The sequence below is a fragment of the Chelonia mydas genome, chromosome 2 (genome assembly GCF_015237465.2).
Source record: "Chelonia mydas isolate rCheMyd1 chromosome 2, rCheMyd1.pri.v2, whole genome shotgun sequence".
NCBI lineage: Eukaryota > Metazoa > Chordata > Testudines > Cheloniidae > Chelonia > Chelonia mydas.
The window spans coordinates 157418401-157442641 of NC_057850.1; the positions used below are offsets into that span (position 1 = coordinate 157418401).

Below are 24241 nucleotides of genomic sequence, written 5' to 3' on the forward strand. Positions count from 1 at the left end.
GGTTCCATGTGCAGTTTTTACAGAGAAGGTGAATTATGGGCATAACCGCTACTTAAATTTATTTTCTTGCTGCTGGAACTAATATATTTTAAAACTTGAAACTTCAGTCGAACAGCTGCCAAGAAAAGTCCAAAATGAAGGTACTACAGATGAAAAACTGAGAACAAAGATAAAATTGGGGGAAAGGAAGGGTTAAAGCAGGAAATAAGATCAAGTCAACATTGCTATTGGTCTACCTCTATCTCACCCTCATTACTACTGCAACCCCTCAGCTGTCCAGCTTCATTCTCCTTACCCATTAAATGTCTTATCCTCTTTTTGTACCTTCTCCCCTCTACATTTCTCCTCCTTCTGTTGTCCTCTCAGTTTACTTCCCCCTTCTCTTACTCCCAGAATTCTTTCTCACCATTCCTCACGCTCTACTTCAACTCCAATGAGAGACCCCAAAAGAAACCAACCTCTAGAACTGTGCCCTGTTAACATTTAAAAAATGAAGTTCAGCTAGATGATCATAATAATCCCTTCTGGTCTTAAAATCTGTGAAATGTAGGCCCCACAAAACCACAAAGTGAAAGAAAGGCAGTAGCAAGACATATGTTTCTTATTGCCTGGCCAGGTCGCACATGTGTATGAATCTCCCAGCTTGACTGACGCAACAGATTGGGGCCAAGATATGGGGCATGGAAAGAGGTTCCACAGTTGTATCTTGCCCACTAGAATAGCTGTGGCCGGGAGCTCCAGCTTCGTTGAACCAGCCATGGGGGCAGCCAAATGAAAACACCATTTAGTCACTTTTTATTAAGTGTTGTTAAAAAACCAGCACCTGCCCCCCAGCAGTCCTGTGTTAGTGTCTCTCTAATCAAAAAGAAAAGGAGGACTTGTGGCACCTTAGATACTAACAAATTTATTTGAGCATAAGCTTTCATGTAATTCACAAAAGCTTATGCTCAATTAAATTTGTTAGTCTCTAAGGTGCCACAAGTCCTCCTTTTCTTTTTGCGGATACAGACTAACACGGTTGCTACTCTGAAACATCTCTAATTAAAGTTGATTAGCAACCTGCCAGTAGGGTTAATAGCTTTGCCAATGTCCATGTGTTGCTCATGATATCTGCAGTTGTACAGATTTGAGAGTTGCATCAAATGTTCTAGTCCATTCAGTAATCAACAGTGCTAGCGGACTCCGACGTACTCCTGGCAGACCTCACTGCATGCCGAAGTGAGCATGCCATCAGACATGCTGCATAATGGATAACAGCAACAGCAACTACTAGATCATATATAGGTAGCACAGGCACAAAATGTGCGTGTAACGGGGCAAAATGGTAAATGTAAAATATATTTAGCATTTATAGATGATATTTTGAGTTATTTAATGTCATAGTTCTTTCTCTTTGTGTTTAAGTGTCAGTTATCATATAGCCCTGTGATAGGGTGAAGCCCACATGATGGGCAAGAAAGGGTCTAGTTAGGCACATTTACTTCACCTGGGTGGTAATTTGGCAGTTACTTGTCAGACAGGGAGGGAGGGAGGGACTAAAAGGATCAGGCAACTCAACAGACACCTTGGACTTATAAATACTGAGAGAGATCAGTCAAGGGGAAGAAAAGCCAGAGGAAGCCAACAGGTAGGTTTGCCAGGCGTCTGGTTTTCAGCTGGAATGCCTGGTCAAAAAGGGACTCTGGCAGCTCTGGTCAGAACCGCTGACGGGGCCGTTAAAATCCAGTCGGCAGCGCAGTAGGGTTAAGGCAGGCTCCCTGGCTCCCGTAAGCGGCCGGCACGTCTGGCTCATAGGCATAGGGTGGCAAAAGGGGCTCTGCACACTGCCCCTGCCCTGAGCGCCGGCTCCGCAGCTCCCATTGGCCAGGAGCCATGGCCTATGGTAGCTGCCTGGCCGTGCCTCTGTGTAGGGAGTTGGACATACCGCCGCTTCTGGGAGCTATGCAGAGCAAGGGCAGGTAGGAAGCTTGCCTTAGCCCTGCTGTGCAGCTGACTGAGCCGCCTGAGGTAAGCACCGCCTGGCTGGAGCCCACACCCCTGCCCCAGGTCAGAACTCCCTTCCAGAGCCTGCACCCCTGCCCCAAGCCCCCTCCTGGACCCAAACTCCCTCCTGGAACCTGTACCCCAAGCCCCTGCCCCGAGCCCCCTCCTGCACCCCAAACCCCTCATCCCTGGCCCCACTCCAGAGCCTGCACTCCCAGCCAGAGCCCTTACCCCCTCCCATACCTCAACCCCGTGCCCCAGCCCTTAGCCCCCTCCTGCACCCCAAACCCCTCATCCCCAGCCCTGAGCCCCCTCCCACACCCTCAACCCCTCATTTCTGGCCTCACCCCAGAACCTGCACCCCCTTCCACACCCCAACCCCTTGCCCCAGCCCAATGAAAACGAGTGAGGGTGCGGGGAGAGTGAGCAACAGAGGGAGGAGGAATTGAGTGAGTGGGGCAGGGGGCTTCAGAGGAGGGGCGGGGTGGGGCCTCAGGAAAGAACGTTCAGTTTTGTGTGATTAGAAAGTCAGCAACCCTACCAGCAGGTGGGCTGGCTCCTGTGAGGGGCTGAAGCACCAGAGACTATTGGGGTGTGCGGGGCAGGTGGGAGTGAGCTTTCCAGCCCAGAAAGATAGATTTTCACTAGCAGGGTCAAGCTAGAGTATTAAAAATATCAGTGCGGATTTTGGGCTTTCAATCCCACCCAACCCCCTAAGCCTGAGAGCCCAAGCTGCCATATCCACACTGCTATTTTTGGTGCACTAGCTGGAGTCTGTCTACCTGGGCTGGAAAGTTCGCTACCAGCAGCAGTGTAGACATACCATGGGAGGCTAGTGGCCTCAGAAAGACTTAGGCAGGACAGTAGTTGATATCAAGGCTGGGGAAAGGCAGCCAGCATGGAATCCCGGGGCAGGGTGGAGCACAGGGCCCAGAGGATAGGTTGATTCTTGGGACTTAGGACTGAACCTGGACAATTTGTTACCTTGGGAAGTAATAAAAGGATATTGGACTAGCTGCCTCTCAGCCAGAGGGCTGAATGGTGTGCAAATACTGATGGCCTGCAGGGGGTATCAGAGATGAAACCCCCTGCAACATCTCACACTGACACAAGGGGGCACATTGGTGGTTAAGGTGCTTCATTACAGGCTCTCCTTATTAACAGATACTGCTGACGAGCTGCACTGGCAGTAAGAACATATGCTGATTGAGCACTTGCTGGAATGTCAGCAAAATGTGAAATATGTTAACATATTTTTTTTAGCAGTCTTGTAACTTAAGCATTTCTTCAAATGACAAACCTGTAGGGTCTCTTTTGTGCTCCCTGTATTCTGAAGCTGTGCAAGGCTGCACCCAGCTGGGTGTACTTCAGAGCAGCTCTGAGATTTCTCTAACTTACTCTGCTTACCGTAGTCCGTTATGGACTCTAGGAGGCAGAGAATAGCTATAGCACAGCGTATCACTGCTCTGCACCCTGTACTGGGGTTTGGGTTCAGGGCTGGTGAATTAGCCTGGTATATTAGCCAGGGATGCCCTGTACACAGAGGTATCGGGAGATGTTTACACCCACTTTATGATGATCTGGCTATGTGAAAGTGATCTTCTTGTATCTGGTATTCAGGCTGTAGCAGAGCGCAGCTGGCCCTCCTGGCTCCTGCCTCTGCTAGGCTCAGATAAAGTCACTCAGAGACCCTTGGGTTCAGGAACCTGAGGTTCCTTTATTTACAAGTTCCTGCTCCCACCACCTTCTCACCATACAGCATACACAGCTCTGGGTTCCTTGTGTCTGAACCCAGGGGGGAAGGGCTTTCTTCATGCCTGCACACACTCACTCTTCTCTGTGCCAGTCTCCCCCGCCTGTCTTCCCAGTCTCTTATATAGTCCTGGGTTAATTGGGCTGGCAGCTGGCTCTCATTCCCCTCAATTTGGGCAGGTTCTTTCCAGCCAGCTTTCCAGCCATTTATTCACCTAAATGGGGCTGGAGTGGCAGGGGGCTGATTCTGCAGTCTTTCTGCTCAGCACCCTGTCACAAGTCCCTATGATTCTCTTCTCTGGGTTGCCACTGGTAGTATCTGATATAGATCTTCTGGTACCTTCTCCCTTCTGCATTTGAAGGGTAACTGTATTTATGCTCATAAATCAAATGAGAGCTATGGTAAGTGATTAGTGATATCAAGAACTTGAAGATGAGAATAACTTGATGGTGGTCTGTTTGTAGCCAATTTGAGAAGACAGAAACCACAAGAAGGAAGTATTGTGTTTACTTTCTGGATTCCTCTGTCATTTATACCAGCAAAGATGCCAAGTAACTCAATGAAGTTTCAGGATTTGCAGTGGTGTAACTGAGCAGAATTTGGTCCAATGTATCTGTGTACTGCTTAAGAACGTGTCTTGAATGCTGAGTGTATCCAGGGTTTAGTCCTTGCTTTAATCTGAGAAAATAATTGGATGGCTAATTCTGCGGAGGAGTGAAAATATTGTCTCGCAGCACTTACTGAAGCAACACGGGCTAGATGGCTTTAATCAGATTTTAGAAGTACAGCCTTATTTTTAACACCTGTAGGTGGAGCTCCAAACTCATCTTCTACTTCCGCACAGCATAAGGACCAGTAGAAAAGAAATCCATGTCTAAATACAGTATTCAAATTGTAAAATTTTACAGAAGAAGCTTCTTAAAATTTTATAACAGAATGCTTTCACTATGAGAAATAATGAGAACTGATATGATTTTCTAACTATAAAACTGCTATTTTTTATTTCCCTTAGATACTCAATCTTATCAGTAGAAGTAATTTCCTAGTTTTCAAGCACCTTATTTTGTCTTATAAAATTTTAAATCTAACTTAGAAAAAGATACAATAGATATTTTCTTTTTTAATGGTTGTTATAGAATGTTTAGCATCTCTGACATGCTGCTATTCCTTACTTCCTACTAAAGGAACTGTACAGGATGTGAAACTGTTCTGTCTGCATTTTTTAGACTAGTCACTTTCTTTTGTGCTGTGAAAGATTAAGGGTCTAGCTGGTGTGAAAGCCTTGATTGTCAGTTTACATAGAGTCCAGCATGGCACAAGGATTAATTGCAGGGCCAGTATTCTCTGTCTCACGCTGCACTGAGAACTACCGCAGCTTTAGCCTGCAGGACCAAATTCTATTGTGAGAAGTGGTAATACACCCACATTGCTGGCTGGCTATTGCATGTCTCTCTTCAATCGAGCCCACCTGACTATTCAGTTATTGGAAAATCTGGAATATTATCACTTTGAGTCTCAGACAATTGAGTTTGTTCCATAAAATAGGACTGTTCAGATGCATGCTCAGTTGCACAAGACAGATACTTAGTGAACACTTCCATATCCCCCATTTCTTTGTCATGCTTAATCTGAGGAAATAAAAAGAATTCTCTTCCTAGTGAATGTTTGCAGCAAAGCTGTAATTTTACATGGTGTGCTTTACAGCTGCAACAATCATTTCCCCAAATCTAGGGAGACATATAATGCAGATGAAAGGAATGCTTCCTTCCATCCCCCATTGCATTCCTCCACCCCCCCCCCCCCCCCCCCCCCCCGAAAAAAGCAGTTTTATGTGTGCATGGAAAAATGCAGATGAAGAATAATTCACCAGTGTTCATAAAAGGAGAGCGATGGAATGTCCAAGAGATTAAAATCGACAATCCAGGAATAGTCCAGGAAGATATATTGGTGGTGGCTCCCTTGTATTGCACTATCAAGGTACTGCCATCCTATAGTACAGAGATCTGCAGAAACGAATTTGCACTCGAAAAACAGGGTTGGTTTCTTAAGGCCGAACACAGAATAGATTTTTAAGCAATTAAGCATGAATGTAGAGTGCCTTATGGTGTGTTGGTATAGTCTACTAAAGACTGAATTAAGACAACAAAATACATGCCACATGGGGTTTGTTTATTTCTAATTCTTTACACCAATGCTCTCACATTATGGTGGTGTATTTTCTCACCCATCCCTTGTATCAGCTGGGTTGTAGGACTACTTGTGGGGCTGGTGGCAACAGAATGTGCTGCCCATTGGGACCTGTAATCTGGCAAGGACCAGTGTGAGAAGAATGAGATTAAAGATACAAAGGGTGCAGGGTAAAAACAGGGAAAGCAGCAGTAGCAAGGACTAGAATAGCTAAAACAGAAGAGGTCTTTGGAAACAGACTTGAAGCTCCATGAGGTCTTCAAGGGGAGGAAGGAGAGACTGAGTACTAGTGTGATTTTTTTTTTTTTTTTTTTTTTTTTTTTTTACTATACAAAGTTTGCTAACCTAACCTAAGGAGAGAGGTCATTTTGATCCATGACTTGCATATAAAATGAGTATTAGACATTTGGGCAATAAGCAATAATGACATAAAGGAGCCATTAGAGCTGATCATCTCAGTGGAATTGTTTCCATTCAAAGTATTAAGCATTGAGATTATAAACGTTAGCTGCGTCATAGGACCCATTTTCATTATTGTGACAATGAGATTGTTTCAAGTCAGTGGAATTGTTGTGTATCAAGTAAGGATGGATGAACCAGCTGGAATTAAATAAGAACCCTCCTCCTGCTGCATGCCCTTGCTCTACTTCTAAATTGAATAATTTTGAAGGTCCAAAAAGTTTCATTAAAAGCTTCCGATCATTCAACATTCCTTGAATCTCCTGTAGCCAGGATCCGTTAACCCCGTCACTGGAAATGGCACCAAAACCTGATGCCATTTTAAAATGCTAGTGGTACTAGAATTCTCCATGATTTGTGTCACAGATTAAATCATGGGTTTACAAAGTCTTGCGTCTCACAAGATACTTACCTTCCCAAGAAATTAATGGCAAGTGTGGGCTGAGAAAGGGAGAGGATACTTCAGTCCTGCAATGCACTTGGTGGCATAAATTGCACTTAAACCTTAGGCTGCTTCTATTGTATGTTTCAGCATGGTAAAGGAGCAGGATCCCCACAGAAAAGCTATTAGGAATTTTTCAGTTAGCAATAATTGCACATCAGATAGACCCCATTAGTGAACATATTGGACAGTGTTAACAGGTCTTGTGGCACAACATCAGAAAGGGACTCTTTCATGAAGAGTCCTCCTTTCAGAAGAAATGAAGTGTGCCTCCTGTCCATCCCACACACCTTATTTTTCAAGCGGATAATAAAGCAGGTAGTGAGACTTGAAGCCTGATGGGAGAATGAGGTTGTGGGGAACTCTTGCCATAAGTTCAGATACTCCGAAAAACTTCAGCTCAGCCTGTTTGGATCCTTATCCCAATGATAACCTTTTGCGGTTTTCCCATTGTGGGGCATCTCAACAGAATTGAACCACTGATGCATTAGAACCATAGAATTGTAGGACTGCAAGGGACCTTGAGAAGATTTCTAGTCCAGTCCCCTGCACTTAAGGCAGGACTAAATATTATCTAGACCACCTCGACAGGTGACTGTTTAACCTGCTCTTAGAAACTTCCAATGACAGAGATTCCACAACCTCCCTAGCCAATGTATTCCAGTGCTTAACCACCCTGACAATTAGGAAGTTTTTCCTATATCCTTCCTAAACCTCCCTTGCTGCAATTTAAGCCCATTGTTTCTTGTCCTATTCTCAGAGGTTAATGAGAACATTTTTTTCTGCCTCTTTATTGTAGCAACCTTTTATGTACTTGAAAATTATGTTCCCCCTCAGTCTTCTCTTCTCCAGACTAAACAAATCAATTTTTTTCAATCTTTCCTCAGGTTTTCTGACCTTTAATAATTTTTCATGCTCTTCGCTGGAGTTTTCTCCAGTTTGTCCACATCTTTCCTGAAATGTGGCACCCAGAACTGGACACAATACTCCCGTTGAGGCCATATCTGTGTGGAGTACAGTGGAAGAATTATGTCTCTTGTCTTGCTTACAATACTCCTGCTAATACATCCCAGAATGATGTTTGCTTTTTTTTGCAACAGTGGTACACTGTTGACTCATATTTAGTTTGTGATCCCCTATGACACCCAGTTCCCTTTCCACAGTACTACTTCCTAGGCAGTCATTTCCCATTTTGTATGTGTTCAACTGATTGTTCCTTCTTACGTGGAGTACTTTGCATTTGTCCTTTTTTAATTTCATCCTATTTACTTCAGACCATTTATCCAGATCATTTTGAATTTTAATCTAATCCTCCAAAGCATTTGCAATCCCTCCCAGCTTGGTGTCATCTGCAAAGTTTAGAAGTGTACTCCCTATGCCATGATTGGAACTCCACTTTAGTCAAGCCCTTGCAGCTTGACTGTGATTCTTTAGAAATGGTTTTCCAACCAGATATGCACCCATCTTACAGCAGCTCCACGTAGGTTCTATTTTCCTAGTTTGTTTATGAGAATAATATTATGGATAGAAATTGCACACACGGAACACTGATCTCATGAACATTTTTATTTATGTTTTAAATGAGTTTGTAAGCAAGTTACAGTAACCAAAGCTTATTTAAATCAAAAGCTAATAAAAATGCATAAGACTTGTATTGCACTTTTCACCTGGAGATCTGAACATCCTGTGAAGGTTAAGTATTACTAACCCCATTTTAGAGATGGCGAAATTGAGGCACAGAGAGGTGAAGTGACTTACCCAAGATTCCACAGTAGGTCAGCAGCAGAGCCTCGAATGACTCCACAGCCAGTGCCCTAGCCACTGGACCATGATGCCTAGCTTAGTTGACAATGTTGTTGGCTGTTCTCATGGTGCTGATTCCACATTTCTGGCCACTAAAATACTTGTAAAGGCAGCTAAAACTACATGAAATACAAAGGAAAGTGGTGGAACTGGTTCGGGCTGATATTTCCCCTGCCAGGTATCTGCCTTGGGCTGAATGTTCTTGAAAAATACCAGCCAAAAGGATTTAGCCATTTCCAAGAATGAATCTGGGGGGGAAAGACATTGTTTTGCCATGTTTAAGGGTCACCAGAATTGTTTTTTTATTTGAGAAGTTCTAGCACCCCATGCTTTGGATCAGGGACTTGAAGTTTGCTAGGGGATGGCCTTTATGTTAGGGATGTGCCTTTTGTAGTCCTGGTGAAAAATCCTTCCAAATTTGGCCAAAGGTTTGTGTATGCAACCTTAATTTTCTCCCCTTGTGCATGCACATTATGATACAATCTTGGATTAAATGATCATGTATTATTTTTTCCACAGGACCTCTGCTTCATTCAGTGCACAGGAGGGACCCTGCTCCGGGGATGAATCAGGGTTGTGTGGTGAAAGAGGCTGTTGTCTATAGGATACATGCTTTGTTTGTTGCAGAAGATGGAGAGTGTAAAATGGAAGAGGAGGGGGACTGTAAGAAGAGAAAGGATAGTTAATACCACTCTAAACAATTGGATTCTGTCCTGGCCTTTGCCATAGAGTTCCCATGTGATGCTAGGCAAATCACTTAAACCAAACTTTTCATAGGTGGGTCGCTAATTGTGTGTTCCTCATTTTCCGGGTGTCCAATGATTAGGACCCTACCAAATTCACAGTCCATTTTTGTAAATTTCATGGTCATAGCATTTTAAAAATCTTGAATTTCATGGTTTCAGGTATTTAAAGCTTAAATGTCGCAGTGTTGTAACAAAGCATGAATATGTATTTTAAAACAGCAAAATATAAACATGTAAAGCCCTTAAGTCAGCATTTTTCAAACGGGGTTCTGACAAGGCTACCGTAGGGGGGTCATAGTATTGCCACCGGTGCTTCTGTACTGCCTTCAGAGCTGGACAGCTGGAGAGCACCTGCCCAGACGCCCAGCTCTCAAGGCAGCGCTGCCACCAACAGCAGCGCAGACGTAAGGGTGGTAATACACCGTACCATGCCACTCTTGCTTCTGCACTGCTGCTGAGGGCTGCGCTGCCTTCAGAGCTGGACGCCTGGCCAGCAGTTTCTGCCCTCCGGCCACCCAACTCTGAAGGCAGTGCAGAAGTAAAGGTGTCCATATGATGACCCCCCTACAATAACCTTGAAGTCTCTTTTGGGTCAGGATCCCCAATTTGAGAAACACTGTGTACTTTTTTATACTTTTACCCTATATACTTTTAGTATAGTATATGGTCTTTTGTGTACTTTTATCCAATTTCACAGGGGAGACCAGGTTTCACGGTCCGTGACGTGTTTTTCATGGCTGTGAATTTGGTAGGGCCCTACCAATGATTTTCAGAAGCATCTGAAGTCAATAAGAGTTGTGTTCCGAACGTATAAAGTGCTATGTACTGTTAAGTACCCACCAAAATCAGGTCCTAGATATCTCAAATTGGTTGTTTAAAATTAGTGGATACTTTTCATCTTAATTTCTCTGTGCCATGGTTTCTCTTGTGTACAAATCTGATTAATACCACCCCTTTACCTCACAGAAGTGCTCAGAAGATAAATTAATTTAATGTCTGTGATACACTCAGATACTATAGTAATGAGCACCATAGAAAAGGCCACAAGGAAATGAATGTCTGGCTTCAGAATAAATAAATAAGGCCTAGCGCCATAAATTGAACAGAGACCAAAATACTCATTAAGTGAGCACCTATTCGTTGAATGAGGCAGGGATCCGATGGAAAAAAATAGTATGTGATCATGTGTACCCATGGGGATTGAATGGGGAGTTAAGTGACCTATGAGAAAATCTCTCTATTTAAAGGTGTTTCTCACTGTAAATAGTTTCTGAACCCAAATCTCAGCATGCATTAACTGTGTGTCCTCAAACACTTTTACATGTTGTTTGCTGCTTTAGGTTAATTTATTTCCATGTATCTCTCAGCCTTCCAAGCTTCCAGTCTTATGGGTATAATTATTTAGTCAACTAGAAAGGTAACTAAAACCTGCTGGCAAAGAAACAGTGGAAGAAAAGATCCTGGTTATTGGGAAGAAATGTCTCTCATTCTATTAATAAAACTGTTTTGGGAGGGGAGTGGTGGTGTAACCTTTTGATTGTGAAAAGAAAAGGTCAAGTCTTTAAAGGTGAATTACAAAGCAAAAAAAGAGTACCTTTTTCTACCGCTTTATAACATAGGAATATGGCCTCACGACGTTTTCTTTCTTTCACCCCAATTATTCCATGCTTTGGCTTTTTACATTAGAAAGAGAAGGAATATCACATCCTGACCTTCCCTCTCTTTCCTGGAAGGCCCTTGCACACAGAAACTGAGCTATAGCTGTCCCAAATGATGGGGAAGGGATCTGAGTCTTAGATTTATTAAAACTCAGCCTTCCCCAGTGCTCTTGGTTTGGACCAGGGACCACAACAGATACTTGCATCTTACCTTCCACGAGTCACACATCACCTTGCCCCACTCATCACCCTCCTGTTGTCTGGAGATGACATTCTACTCTATTAAGCTGCTTGATATTGGTCAGAGACTCTACCCTCCAGATACAAGGCAGAGAGTCACTTTCTCCCTAAACATCCAGTCCACAGACCCTATTTTCTCCCCCCTCCTCAGCTGTATCCTACACACTTTTGCATCACAGGCTTGGGAAGACTGGCCCGGTAGGTGCAGGTTATATCACCATACATTAAAAGACACAGAGTTGTCATTTATATATGTAGCGATAAAAACTCTTAGGTAGCAACTTGTGGGGATAACTTGTCAAAAGATGGCAGGACTGGAGAAGTAGAGTTAAAGTAGACGGTGTAGAATGAGGATTTCCAGTGATTTGATGTCTAATATATTTGATCTAAACGTGTTTTAATGAGGTTCTTTTAGTTTAATGCATATATTTATAACCATAACCCTGCCTTCATGTAATTTTTGTATGGTAATTGGAAAATATACACATTTACCACCTTAATTCTGTCACATTATGCACAGTATAAACTGGGGCTGGTTGCCAGAATCAGACAGACTACAACAGCTAAAGACTCAGACTGCTAAAGACCTAGGGGGCTTGACTTTCAAAAGAGCTCAGCATCAATCGTTCTCATTTAGGCATCTAAATAAGTAGCCACATTTCCCATGGGAACTGAAGGCTCCTGAGCTCTGTTGAGAATCTAGTCCTAGATTAATAGTGCCTCATTCTCCATTGCCTTGCACCTTGGGCTGACACAGCTTTGCAAAGTAGGACTGACCTGTTACCCTGTCAGCTTGGTGGTGTTTTACACCCACTTTTCCATCACATAGCCTGGGTGCAAATGAGGGAACAAAGGACAAGGCAGTGGATAATCAGGCCCATGGAACTGACTGCTAAGATATTACACTGCTAGTTTTATCCTGCCCCTTAAAGACGGATGTCTGGTTCTATAGTGTTCTGGCACTTTGCAGAATAGATGGACTAATATAGATATCGGATGATCTATGAAAATATATCAGAGTTTTGGAACTCTTGCTCAAATTAAAAATTAAAAGAAATCCTGGAAAAAGAAATGTAACTTCTAATGAGATGTGTCAAGAGAATATTGAATATATTCTGGTTCCTGACATGAATCAGATCTTCCTGTATCCTCACTGGGAATTTGTGCAGGGCTTAAATTCAAAATATGCATTAGAGATCCACACTTCAGGTATGAGAACTTCATTTCAGATTTTACCTTTGCTCAAAAGCAATAACAAAAATGAAAGTTCTGTGCATAGTTAGTTTGTCATTTTCAATTGCTTACATCCAGTTCAGCAAAGTGGCATATTGGAGATATCCTGCACTTCTTTTATAAGAATAAGAGTATAGATTAAAGTGGTTTTGACTGAGGATTATTAGTCATGGTGAAATAATAGAAAGTGAAGTTTTGTGCCAGTTTAACCTTTAATAATTAAAAGAGCCATGGCACATTATTATTGATTTGGAACAAGGTGAATTTTGAATATTGATTTGATGTGTTTTGAATAGCATACTTCATTTTGGTTATTGCTTGTGTCAATTTGCTTTAGTGCTTGGCAGATAGCAATGCCATACAAAAGAAGAGTGAAAACAATAATAGCAAAACAATTAAGGGCCTGATCCATAGCCTGTAGAAGTCAATGGAAAGACTCCAAAGAGTTTAGTTGTTTTCTTTAGATTACACCCTAAAAGAAGGAAAAAAGACCATTATGTACAAAAACTTAAACACACACAATTGCCTTTAAACGTCCTCAGTTGATGACATGAACTGTCCTTTATGAAAAAGTCCTATAACATTTAGCATATAATTGTTCCTTTCTATGGTTTGTGAAACATCCTTCTGTAGCAAGGATATTTTAGTCACTATTAAATCCTACTGCCTGTAAAGACCCCTATTAGTTTGAGTGCTATTAAATTCTATGTGTGGTAATCTTAACAAGAGGTGATTGGTGACTTCTACTGATATCTTCATGCTAAACGTTGTGGCCATAGACCATTGTTTCCTAAGGACAAAGGTAATTAATGCTAAAGCATGTTAATGGCTGTGTTATCAGAAAATGTCTTCATTAATGCATAGCTGTACTCTGAAATAAATTTATCATTTGAGCTGCCAGTGCAGTAAATGCCTAAGTTTCTCTTCCCTGTAAACTGTCAACTGCTCAAGTTCATTAACTGCATAAAACTCAGTCCTATGTATATGATAGTGATGCTACTTTACCCATTCTTCTGTAATCCAGTTCTGTATTTCTCATGAACCTGAAACGCTCTGTGATGTCAATTTCAGTTTTGAGCACCCTCTGCCCTATTGCATTGAAGTGAGATGGCACTGAACGGGGAATCCCTTCCACCTCCCCAGAGGCATTTGGATATGGGAAGGTGCTGGAATTTGAATTCAGAATCAGATCTGAATGTTGTGGCTGCACCTCTCTCTGTAATAGTCTGAACCAAACCCCTGGATCCTAGACACCTAAATGCTTAAGTGAGGAGGGAGGCTAAAATCTGGTTGCGGGGCTTAAATGTTCCAGTTTGGAACCATTTATAGTATTTTTGAAAGTGGAACATACATGTCCAGTTCTGTATAGATGTCAGTGGCACTGGTATGAGGGGTGTGTGTGTGTGTGGGGGGGTGCCTGTGTGTATAAAATAGTATAACACTGACTGTGTTCACGGTGCAAATATTTTTCATAGACTCTAAGGCCAGAAGAGACCATTGTAATCATCTAGTCTGATCTCCTGTAGAGCACAGGCCATAGAACTTGCCCAAAATAATCCCTAGATCTAATTTTCTAATATCTTTTAGAAAAACATCCAATCTAGATTTTAAAAGTGTTAGTGGTGGAGAATCTACCATACCCCTTGGTAAATTGTTCCAATGGTTAATTACCCTCACTGTTAAAAATTTATGCTGTATTTCCATTCTGAATGTGTCTAGATTCAACTTCCAGCCATTATATTATACCTTTCTCTGCTAGACTGAAGAGCCCATGCAAGAAATAGACTGTAATTAAATAATCTCTTTCTTTATTAAGCTAAATAGATCGAGCTCTTTGGTTGGTCTGCACAGCAGTGTAAGGCCAGGGTTCAAACTCAAGATCAACTCTAAATCCCATTCTGTCTACACACAAATTGCGCTAACCCAGAACTCAGACCTAGGGTCCCAGGACCCCATGGGAGTGGATTGTCCAAGCTTGAGTCAAGTTGGACTCAAGGTTCAAGCCCTGTTGTTTTGCAGTGTAGATGAAACCCCACTGGACTTGTGCTCTGGGAGTCCACCAAAAGTACTCCACAGTCCCACAGGCCAACCTTCTTTGTCCCCTGGACAGTCAAGTTTGGTGCTCAATCAAGTTTTCCCATATTGCACCATGAACAAAGGGCTAGAGCAGACACATGTGGGCAGGAAGTCTGGGATATAGGTGGTTGGACTCAGGCCTGCATAATGCAGTGTGGATGCTGGAGGTTCAATAATTCCTAATCTGGATTGAATGTAGAAATGAATGAATGTAGAAGCTTCAAGGACTAGGTTAACAAACTCAGGGTCTGCTAATTTGAGTTCTACTAACCCCGGGCTTACATTGCAGTGCAGACATACCCTATGTGTCTATCAGTCACGACATGTATTCTAATCCTTTAATCATTCTTCCAACTCTTCTCTGAAATTCTCCAATTTATCAACATCTTCTTGAATTGTGGGCACCAGAACTGTATGCCAGCAGCGGTCACACCGATACCAAATACAGAGGTAAAATAACCTCTCTACTACTATTTGAGACTTCCCTGTTTATGCATCCCAGGATCACACTAGCTCTTTTGGACACAGCATCATGTTGGGAGTTCATGTTCAGCTGATTATTCAGATTCACAAGATTCACATTGGTGAAAGTTAAGCAGTCCTGTGTGTAAAAAAACAAAAAACAACCGAGGAGTACTTGTGGCACCTTATAGACTAACAAATTTATTTGGGCATAAGCTTTCATGGGCTAAAACCCACTTCATTTAGCCCATGAAAGCTTATGCTCAAATAAATTTGCTAGTTTCTAAGGTGCCACAAGTACTCCTTGTTTTGTTTTTTTTTGCTGATACAGACTAACAGGGTGACCACTCTGAAACCAGTCCTGTCTGCGTTTGTGATAGTTAAATTACAGTAACTCCTCACTTAAAGTTGTCCTTGTTAACATTTCGTTGTTATGTTGCTGATCAGTTAGGGAAAATGCTCGTTTAAAGTTGCTCCTTTATAACATCATTTGGCAGCCACTTGCTTTGTCCACTGCTTGCAGGAAGAGCAGCCGGTTGGAGCGAGCTGGTGGGGGCTTGGAACCAGGGTGGACCGGCAGCCCCAAATCAGCTCCCCGCTCCCCTAAGTTCCCTGTGCAGCAACTGCCCAGCAGGCTGTCAATTGCCAGCAGTTCAGTTGTCCCTCCCCCCACTGCCATGTGCTGCTCCTGCCCTCTGCCTTGGAGCGGCTCCCCGAGCCTTCTGCTTGCCGGGCAGGGGGCGGGGGAAAGAGTGGGGAAATATCAGGGTGTCGCCCTCCCCCTTGCTCCCGCTTACCCCATCTTCCATAGAGCAGGGGGTCTCATGACGGGCTCAGGATGGAGGGAGCTTCTTGGCAGCAGCTGTGGTCTTAACAAGGCAGTGTACTTGAGAATGGGGTCAGAGTACCTCAAGGGGCAATGAGCATCTCTCTCTCACACATGGTGTGTGTCTGTCTGCCATGCTGTCTCCCCTCCCTCCATTCATGCTGCCTTGTAGAGTGTGAGGCTACATTAACAACGAGTTAACCCTTGAGAGCTCAGCCGATTGCTAGTTCATCATTTAGCAGTAAGCCATTCCCTGGGAAATATCCCACCCTCTGACTTCACCACCTCAACCAAGCTTCACAATCATCATCACTGTGTACAGTATTAAATTGTTCGTTTAAAACTTATACTGTGTGTGTGTGTGTGTGTGTGTGTGTGTGTATATATATATATATATATATATATATATATATATATATATATAAAAATTTCCATGGAACCTAACCCGCCCCCCCATTTACATTAATTCTTATGGGGAAATTGGATACATTTAACATTGTTTTGCTTAAAGTCGCATTTTTTAGGAACATAACTACAACGTTAAGTGAGGAGTTACTGTAGCTGAACTGTGACAGAGGCGCCTTGTCACAGCATGCAAGAAAAAAAGACAACCCTTTAGCTCCTCACTCCCTCCTACTTTCAGAGCATCCCATGGGAGATTGTGATATTCCAGGGGAATCATTTAAGGAGGAGCAAACTGTAATTCCTCTTTAATCCCTTCAGCATCTCAGTTTCAGTTTGCCTTATATAAAGAGAAGAACAGGTATACTTTAAAGATGTGGTACTGTCTCATGCCCTTGTACACTTTTCTGAGGCTGCACCCCTTCTTATTTCTTCAAAATAGAGTGAGTGAGTCCAACAGATGGAAAAGCTTGCCAGGAACAACATATACGTGTGAAACACCATATCATATTTTTTCCAGCAGGAGCATCTGTTGACTTGGCTAGTTCCCCTGCGAGTTAGATGAAGAGCTGTTAAGTAGCCTCTAGCTCTGGAACTGAATGCTAGGATTTGTCCTTCTGGGTCCTGCATTATGTTCCTTTGACTAACCCTTTAAAAGAAAGTATAAATAACAGCTAAAAATATCCATATGTCTTTAATATACATCTTCTGCTATACTTAACATTACTTGGCACGTCATAAGCGTCGGTACTGGTATCCTCATATGGGTATTTTTTAATTAAATAAGTATGTGTTCATTATCACTACACCTTTTAAAATGAGTAATTCTCTTCATTAATTAGCACTTGTAAAGAGCTTTGAACATGTAAAATTAGTGCTAGGTATTACTGTTAGTTTTGAGATTCAGTAGTAGATAAGGTACAGGATTTCACTTTTCTGATAAAATTTGGAAAAATAAATTGTGCCTATGTTAATCCTTCACGAATGCAGTCCACTGACTTCCAATAATATATAATTAGAGCTGGGTGAAATATTCAAAACAAATTATTTTTCCACCCTGACCAATTTTATGGATTTTTGTTTGCAATACTTCTGTGAAACTTCCATATTTTTGCATACAATTAGAAGGATGCACATTCTGACAAGAAGAAATAGAGTGAATATTTGAGAACAGCAACATTTCTGCAAGGAGGAGGAAGAAACTTCTTGAAGGAATGAACACAAGGCTTTGAGCACAGAACTCCAAATCCTATTCCCACCTCTGCCACAGACTGGCTATAATACATTGTACTTTAATAGCATTTTATTGGCTGAGCTTCCAGTGTCTTACATTCAACTTGATGACATTTGTTTGGATGTAACATAACGATATTTGAATGCCACATCTGATCAATTCCAAAACGTGTGTGAATTTATCTGAATGGGGTGAAGTGTGGGATAGGTGAAGCCCCTACCATCCCTTTAGCAGAGCCACAGCTTCAAGCACCTCTGTAATTGTCTATAGATCAAAGAAGTTGATGGCACTTGACACTTTCCAGCATAACAATACCTCATCCCATCTTTTCTTGTCCTCCCAGTAGCGTTTAACCTATTGACACCCTATGGGTATGTCTACGCTCGAGTTAACCCAGGTTCTTACTTGGGCTTTAGCCCAGCCCACTGAAGTCCATACAGAAAAACCTTTAACCTGGGTCTGGAGATGCTTTGCTGACCTAGCTAGGGGTGTATATTGAGTTCTGCTTTAAGTCAACCTTGCAGTGAGGATGCAGGCAAAAAAAATCACCCAAGTATTGGTACTGCCCTAATGCCTTCCCACAATTCCCCCCAAAGGACAGACAGGTTCTCCCCCAGTTCACAGAATTAACAGGGGAAAGTATCCTACAGTGTCTCAGCACAAAAAACCATGGAATATGCCCCAGATACACAAGGGCGAGTGCAGAAACAGTGGGGATGCGGTAACTCAGGTAGGGCTTTGCAGGTGGGACACTCACACTGGGGCTGAGAACTTACACAGTTGCTCAGACCCGGGTGCCAATCATCCAGGCTAACTGCACAGTGAAGGCATACCCTGAATGATTTACCTCCCAGACAGAAAGAAGAGAAATTACAGTGGAGTGTGACAGGGTGTGCATGCACCACACTGGGACTGCAGGGGTTAATTCCTCTCTTTGTGATGAGGAGAACATGCCCCCTCGACCCTGCTGGGCTCCAGCTGGAGGCCAGGTATAAAAGGGAGCAGTCTGGTTCATTTGGGGCTGTCCACCGGAGAGGATGGAGGTGTGCTGCAGACTCCTGCTAAAGGACTGCGGCACTTCATGGCGTGGAGGTCAGCCAGACAGCAACAACCCATGAGCCCCAAGCTCTGGAAACCACAGAGAGAGGAGAGACGGGGGAACCACGAGACCATGAAACTGTGGAGAAGCAGGTAGGAAGTAACTGCTCCTGAGGGAATTCTACACCAAAAATTTAAAAATTCTGCAAGAAAAAATTTAAAAATTCTGCACACAATATTTTAAAAATCTGCAAAATTCTGCATATTTTATTTGTCAAAATAACAGAATATAATCACATCAGTTTCAATTATTTTTGGTCATTTTATTTCAAAATACCTACCACCAAGTATGTCTGTAACAATACAGACAACAAAAAAGATTCAGAAAATGTTTTTTGACAAATAGATTCCTTACTAGGCATATTAAAGTAGAACTCTGAGTAATAATTTAAACTACAAAACAGAACCGTATTTCTTGCACCCCCTCAGAAACAGTGCACAGGCTAGGGGGGGAGTCAGGGGTAAGGAAAGAGCTGAGGGAGAGGGAAGTAATTGCTGGGAAAGAGCCTGGATGCCAACTTGGAGGATTGTTGGGTGTGGGTGGGAAAACTATGGAACAGTTTTTTTTTTTTTTTAGGGTAGTGGGAAGGGACTGTAAGGGAGCTTCCTGCTTTCAGACCCTGGCTTAACCCTAGCCTCTCCCATCCAGTCAGGCACCTGTGTACCTCCACTCCCACTCAGGCACCCATTCCCCCCATTCCCATGTGGCCCTGCACCCTACACCATCCCCATTTGTCTCTGTGCCCCACCCAGCCACTCCCCTGTCCCTATGTGTCCCTGTACCCCCTCCCCCGTCCTCATTTTTCTCTGTACTCTACCCAGCCATTCTCTTGTCCCTGTGTAGCTCTGCACCTTCTCCCGCATCACCATGTGGCTCTGCACCTCCCTCCCCCCTGTGGCCCTATGCCTCCACTCCCATTCAGCCCCTGCCCCAGTCTTTTCTCCCCCACTAGCCCTTAGGAGCCCCTGTCTGACCTGCCCCAGCACCCCATGCTGTCTGTCTTCACATAGCCCCTGTGTCCTGACCTGGCCCACTACCTGGCAGGCAGGCCTCTTTCTCTTTCCTCGCTGGCGGGGAGCTGCTGCTCTGTTCTATCACCACATCACCCTCTGGTGGGTAAAAGTAGAATTGCAGAAGTTATTTTCTGCTGAGAGTTGCTGCTGTTCTTGCACCACAGCGCTCTCTGGTGGGCAAAAGCAGAAGTGCAGCAACATTTCAACAGAAGCTTTTTTTCTGCACAAAAACATTAAAAATATGCTGGGCTCATTAATTATGCATGCATGCAGTCATGCAGAATTCCCCCAGGAGTAAAATAACCCAGGGAGTCTTTGTGGGGAGGTTGTTGGAAAACCGGAGACTAGCTCGGCGTTTTTTGGATGGATCCCTGCTGAGCTGGTGGTGGGAAACCCCACAACTGGCAGGGCCCTGGGATGAAACCTGGTGGAGACAGAAGGCCTGGTTCCCCTATCTTGGCTACCGCCCACCCTGGGTGGTGGCCTTCCTCGCCAGCTCTATTGAGTCTGGCCACTAGGCCACACAGTCCTGGTTGTGAGGGCAGCCTTACTGACTCCAGTCACTAGGCTGCACAGGCCTGATTGAGAGGGCAAGTAGATTGACTTGAGCTGTTAGGCCGCATTGCTCCAAGACCCAGAGGAGTCACACACATTTGACTGCGGGCCTATAACGACTCATGCCCCATCCCAAAAGGGGATGTGGGATGCATGACATGCAACACGGAGGAAAGGGAGGGATGAGTGGCATATACACAGAGCCCCTGGCATAGGCATGAATGGGGAGAAAGGAGAATGGCGGACAATGGTATGGGGGGAGGGTGGTGTGGGGAGAGGTCACACACAGTCTCTGCCATATGGCAGAGAGGAGAATGTGGAGTTGGGGGCTCACAGAACCTCTGCCATCGTGGGTAATGTGAAAATAGGGGACATGGGGGAAATGAAGGGGCACACATATCCCCTGTAATGCTGAGGAAGATTTTTCATTCAAAATTTCTTGTGGGAAAATCTTCAGTTTTCCTATCAGCTCCAGTGAACAGTTTAGAAAAAGTTGGCCTTTCTGTCTCATTTTCTCCAGCTGTCCAATAAGGATAATATTTATTTACCTGCAATTGGCTGATGACTAAGTGCTGAATATTTTCAGGTTCAACTTATAGTAACGAAACTGAAACCCATATACGTGAAATAATTCACCTGGGATACGATGCAGTCTTGTGGATGAGCCATACAGTCAAAAGGAGCAGAAAACTATGTCTGATTATCAATTTCCCATCTATACAGTGGTGATAATAATATTTATCTACTTCTTAAGGGTGTTGTGACACCTAAGTGATGTTTTTAGGTGCAAAACATCATTAAGCTAAAAGTAGAAGAGTCATACTAGAATTTAAGAATTCTGGGATTCCACCTCTGTATTCACTGCTCTAGGTCATGTAACCTCCTTGAAGGTGGTGGCAGCTGCTGTGAGGGTAAATTTATTACTGTATCCAAATAGGAGGGGCTGGGATAGCAGAGATGTTTGTTTCATGTGAAGCAGAGAGCGAGTAACTTTAGGGATAATACTTGTTTTTGCTTATGCTGCTAAGATTCTTGTTCAGTGTTGGAAGAAAGTCACTGTTCGTGCTTCACCTTTATAATATGGCACCTGCTGTTCTGCCGTTCTCCTTAAAAATTTGCAGTGCTGCTGTTCGTGAAACTTCTGCATGAGAGGGGCTTTTTTGGTTGTAAGTTGCATGAATTCTGGTAAGATTTCCCATTTGAGTGTAGCTTTTAGGCCCATTACTTCATCTATAGATCATTCCTCTGCTCATTGAAATCAATGGAAAAACTCCATTGTCTTCAGTGGGAACAGGATTGTTCCCCTAAAGGGAATTTTGGACCAGAAAATGGTTGTGGCACTTAAAACATCAGAAAAGATCTGTATTGCATATTCAGAGTAAGAATTGTTCTCCAGAATGTCCAGAAAAATTATATAATCCTTCGTGAAAACAAAGGAACACATGAGAAAAAAAAGTTTGTTGAATCAGAGTTAGGAGAGTCAGAATGGCCTCAATAACTAAAAAGCATTTTTTACAATGAATGTATTTACCTTAATTCCCCCCTCCTCCTTCCCCAGCATTTCAAGATTCCCCTCCCGCCCCTCTGTATCTATTATGTTTGGGTGAAAAACAGAGAAAAATTGCCTTCTGCATTGCATCAATTCTGTCATTTGAAAGATTCTCTTTCTTTTGACTGAAACAAAGCATTCTTTATAGTATCATGTACTGCTGTGCTGTTTTTTAAATTCTTCATATGGCAAAGACTAAGTCTTCCCATTAAAAGCTGTTAGGGTTCCCTCCCCACTCTGAACTCTAGGGTACAGACGTGGGGGCCTGAATGAAAGACCCCCCCCTAAGCTTATTTCTACCAGCTTAGGATAAAAACTCCCCAGGCACAAATTTTCCCTTGTACCTTGGGTTTAAGTAACACTGCCACCACCAAGTGATTTAACAAAGAACCGGGGAAAAGGATCACTTGGAGTTCCTCTTCCCCCAGCAATCCCCCCCAAGCCCTTACACCCCCTTTCCTGGGGAGGCTTGAGAATGATATCCTAACCAATTGTTTACAAAATGATCAAAGACCCAAACCCCATGGTCTTGGAACAATGGAAAAATCAATCAGGTTCTTAAAAGAAGGATTTTATTTTAAAAAAAGAAAGGTAAAAATCATCTTTGTAAAATCAGGATGGAAAATACTTTACAGGGTATTCAGATTCAAAACACAGAGGACTTCCCTCTGGGCAAAACCTTAAAGTTACAGAAAACAGGAATAAACCTCCCTCTTGGCACAGGGCAAATTCACAAGAAAAGCAAAAGATAAACTAATCCGCCTTGCCTGGTTTACCTAAACTGGTTGCAATATTGGAGACTTGGATTGGGATGGTCTGGAGAAGATGGATTTCTGTCTGGCCCCTCTCAGTCCCAAGAGAGAACCCCCACACAAAACAAAGAGCATAAATAAAACCTTCCCCGCTCCCAAGATTTGAAAGTATCTTCTTTCCCCATTGGTCCTGCTGGTCAGGTGCCAACTAGGCTATTTGAGCTTCTTAACCCCTTATAGGTAAGGAAGAATTCTAGGCTACCCTTAGCTGTATGTTTATGACAAAAGCCTATCACTTCAGTTATTCTTAATCGTTCACTGGCATTTGGGCTGAACCTGGCTCCATTGTTGCATATGGACTGAGCAAACAGAACAGTTTGTAGCTCTCTCTGAAATCAGCCTAGTCTTTTTTTAAGGTCCTACAGGATAAATGCTAAAATATTCATATATTTTATGCTTTCCTTAGTAGAGGTTTGCTGGGATTCTCTTTTAACTCCAGTAGAATGGATTACATATTTAAGCGAGAAGAAGTTTGTGAACCTGGGGAAAGAAACCACTAAAGGCTTGTGTACACCATGTATTCTGGAATAATTTGAAAGTGGATTAAACTAATTTGGTATAAGGCATTCTTATTTTGGAATAAGTGCCCACATGTGGAGCTATTCCATGGCAGCTACCTGCTTTAAATTCACACCCTACTTTATTCTGGAATAGCTTTCATGTGTAGACAAGCCCTAAGACAACTTATCTTCTCTACTACTTTATTTTGGATTTTCCAGGATTACAAAAGTGTAGAGTGGAGTTGGTCAAATTATTCACTGCAAACAATTTATCTGCTGGATTTAGGCCTGGTTGGTTTTGAAACATTCTTTTTTACCGATTTGTTCAGTATTTGTTGGAGGGGGTAATTTTGGTGAACATAAAGGGAGAAATCCAGGTCCTACTGAAATCAATGGGAGTTTTTCATTGACTTTATTAGGGCTGGGAATTTACCCAGAGTATTTGAGCCCATGAGTTATTTACAAGAACATCTTCAAGTATTAATAATTCATGATTCACTATTCCACATGCATGGTTAGTCACCTAAATCAATGGTGTGTTTTCTGTTTTCTGAACAGATGACCTAACCTTTATAAGCAGGAGGAGGAGCACCAGAAGACATCACTGATGTTGAATCTCTCCAAAAGCATATGGGTGAGGCTCAAACAAACCTGGTAAATTTTAGGACTCTTTTAAATTTGTTCTTGTTATCTGCACAAGAAAGAAAACTATTTGGCAATATGTGTAGATTGCAGATTTAAAAACAGCTGGGTTTCTTCCTGCCTGAGCAAGAAAGATATAACCCAAAGTGATTGGCTGTTCAGCGGAATTCACATATCAGTTCTCTCTTGTCAGAGAGAACCCTTCTAATTGGGAAGATTATGGGCAGATCTTTGTCCAGTTCCTTTAATTGTCTGAGATCCAGAGTTCTGGTCAGGGGGTTAGGTGTCTATTTCTCTCAAACCATATTCCCCAGTGCCATAAAGAACCACACACTTTCGAATGTAACTGCCAAATGCATGAGTTAAATCCATGGGTCTCAATTTTATGTTGCTCTACCATTTTATATTGCACTAGCAATTCTCAATGCTAAACACACAACCATTTAAGGTGGTTGGGCAATGGAGCATAAATATACTTTTTTAAAATGTATTTTTGTGGTTTTTATGTAAAATACAAACACAATACAAAATAAAACATATATAAATGCATGCACAAGATGGAAATAC

The 24241-nt window shown here is 42.8% G+C and overlaps 1 long non-coding RNA gene across 1 annotated transcript in view; it reads right to left on the bottom strand.

Annotated features, from left to right (window-relative positions):
- Positions 1-24241, bottom strand: part of LOC122464624 — a 31920-nt gene that overhangs the window by 1912 nt on the left and 5767 nt on the right. The window contains exons 2-3 of the long non-coding RNA XR_006288822.1: positions 24002-24007; positions 16729-16739 (exon numbers count right to left, since the gene is read on the bottom strand). This is a non-coding gene — a long non-coding RNA (uncharacterized LOC122464624). The remainder of the gene's footprint in view (positions 1-16728; positions 16740-24001; positions 24008-24241) is intronic.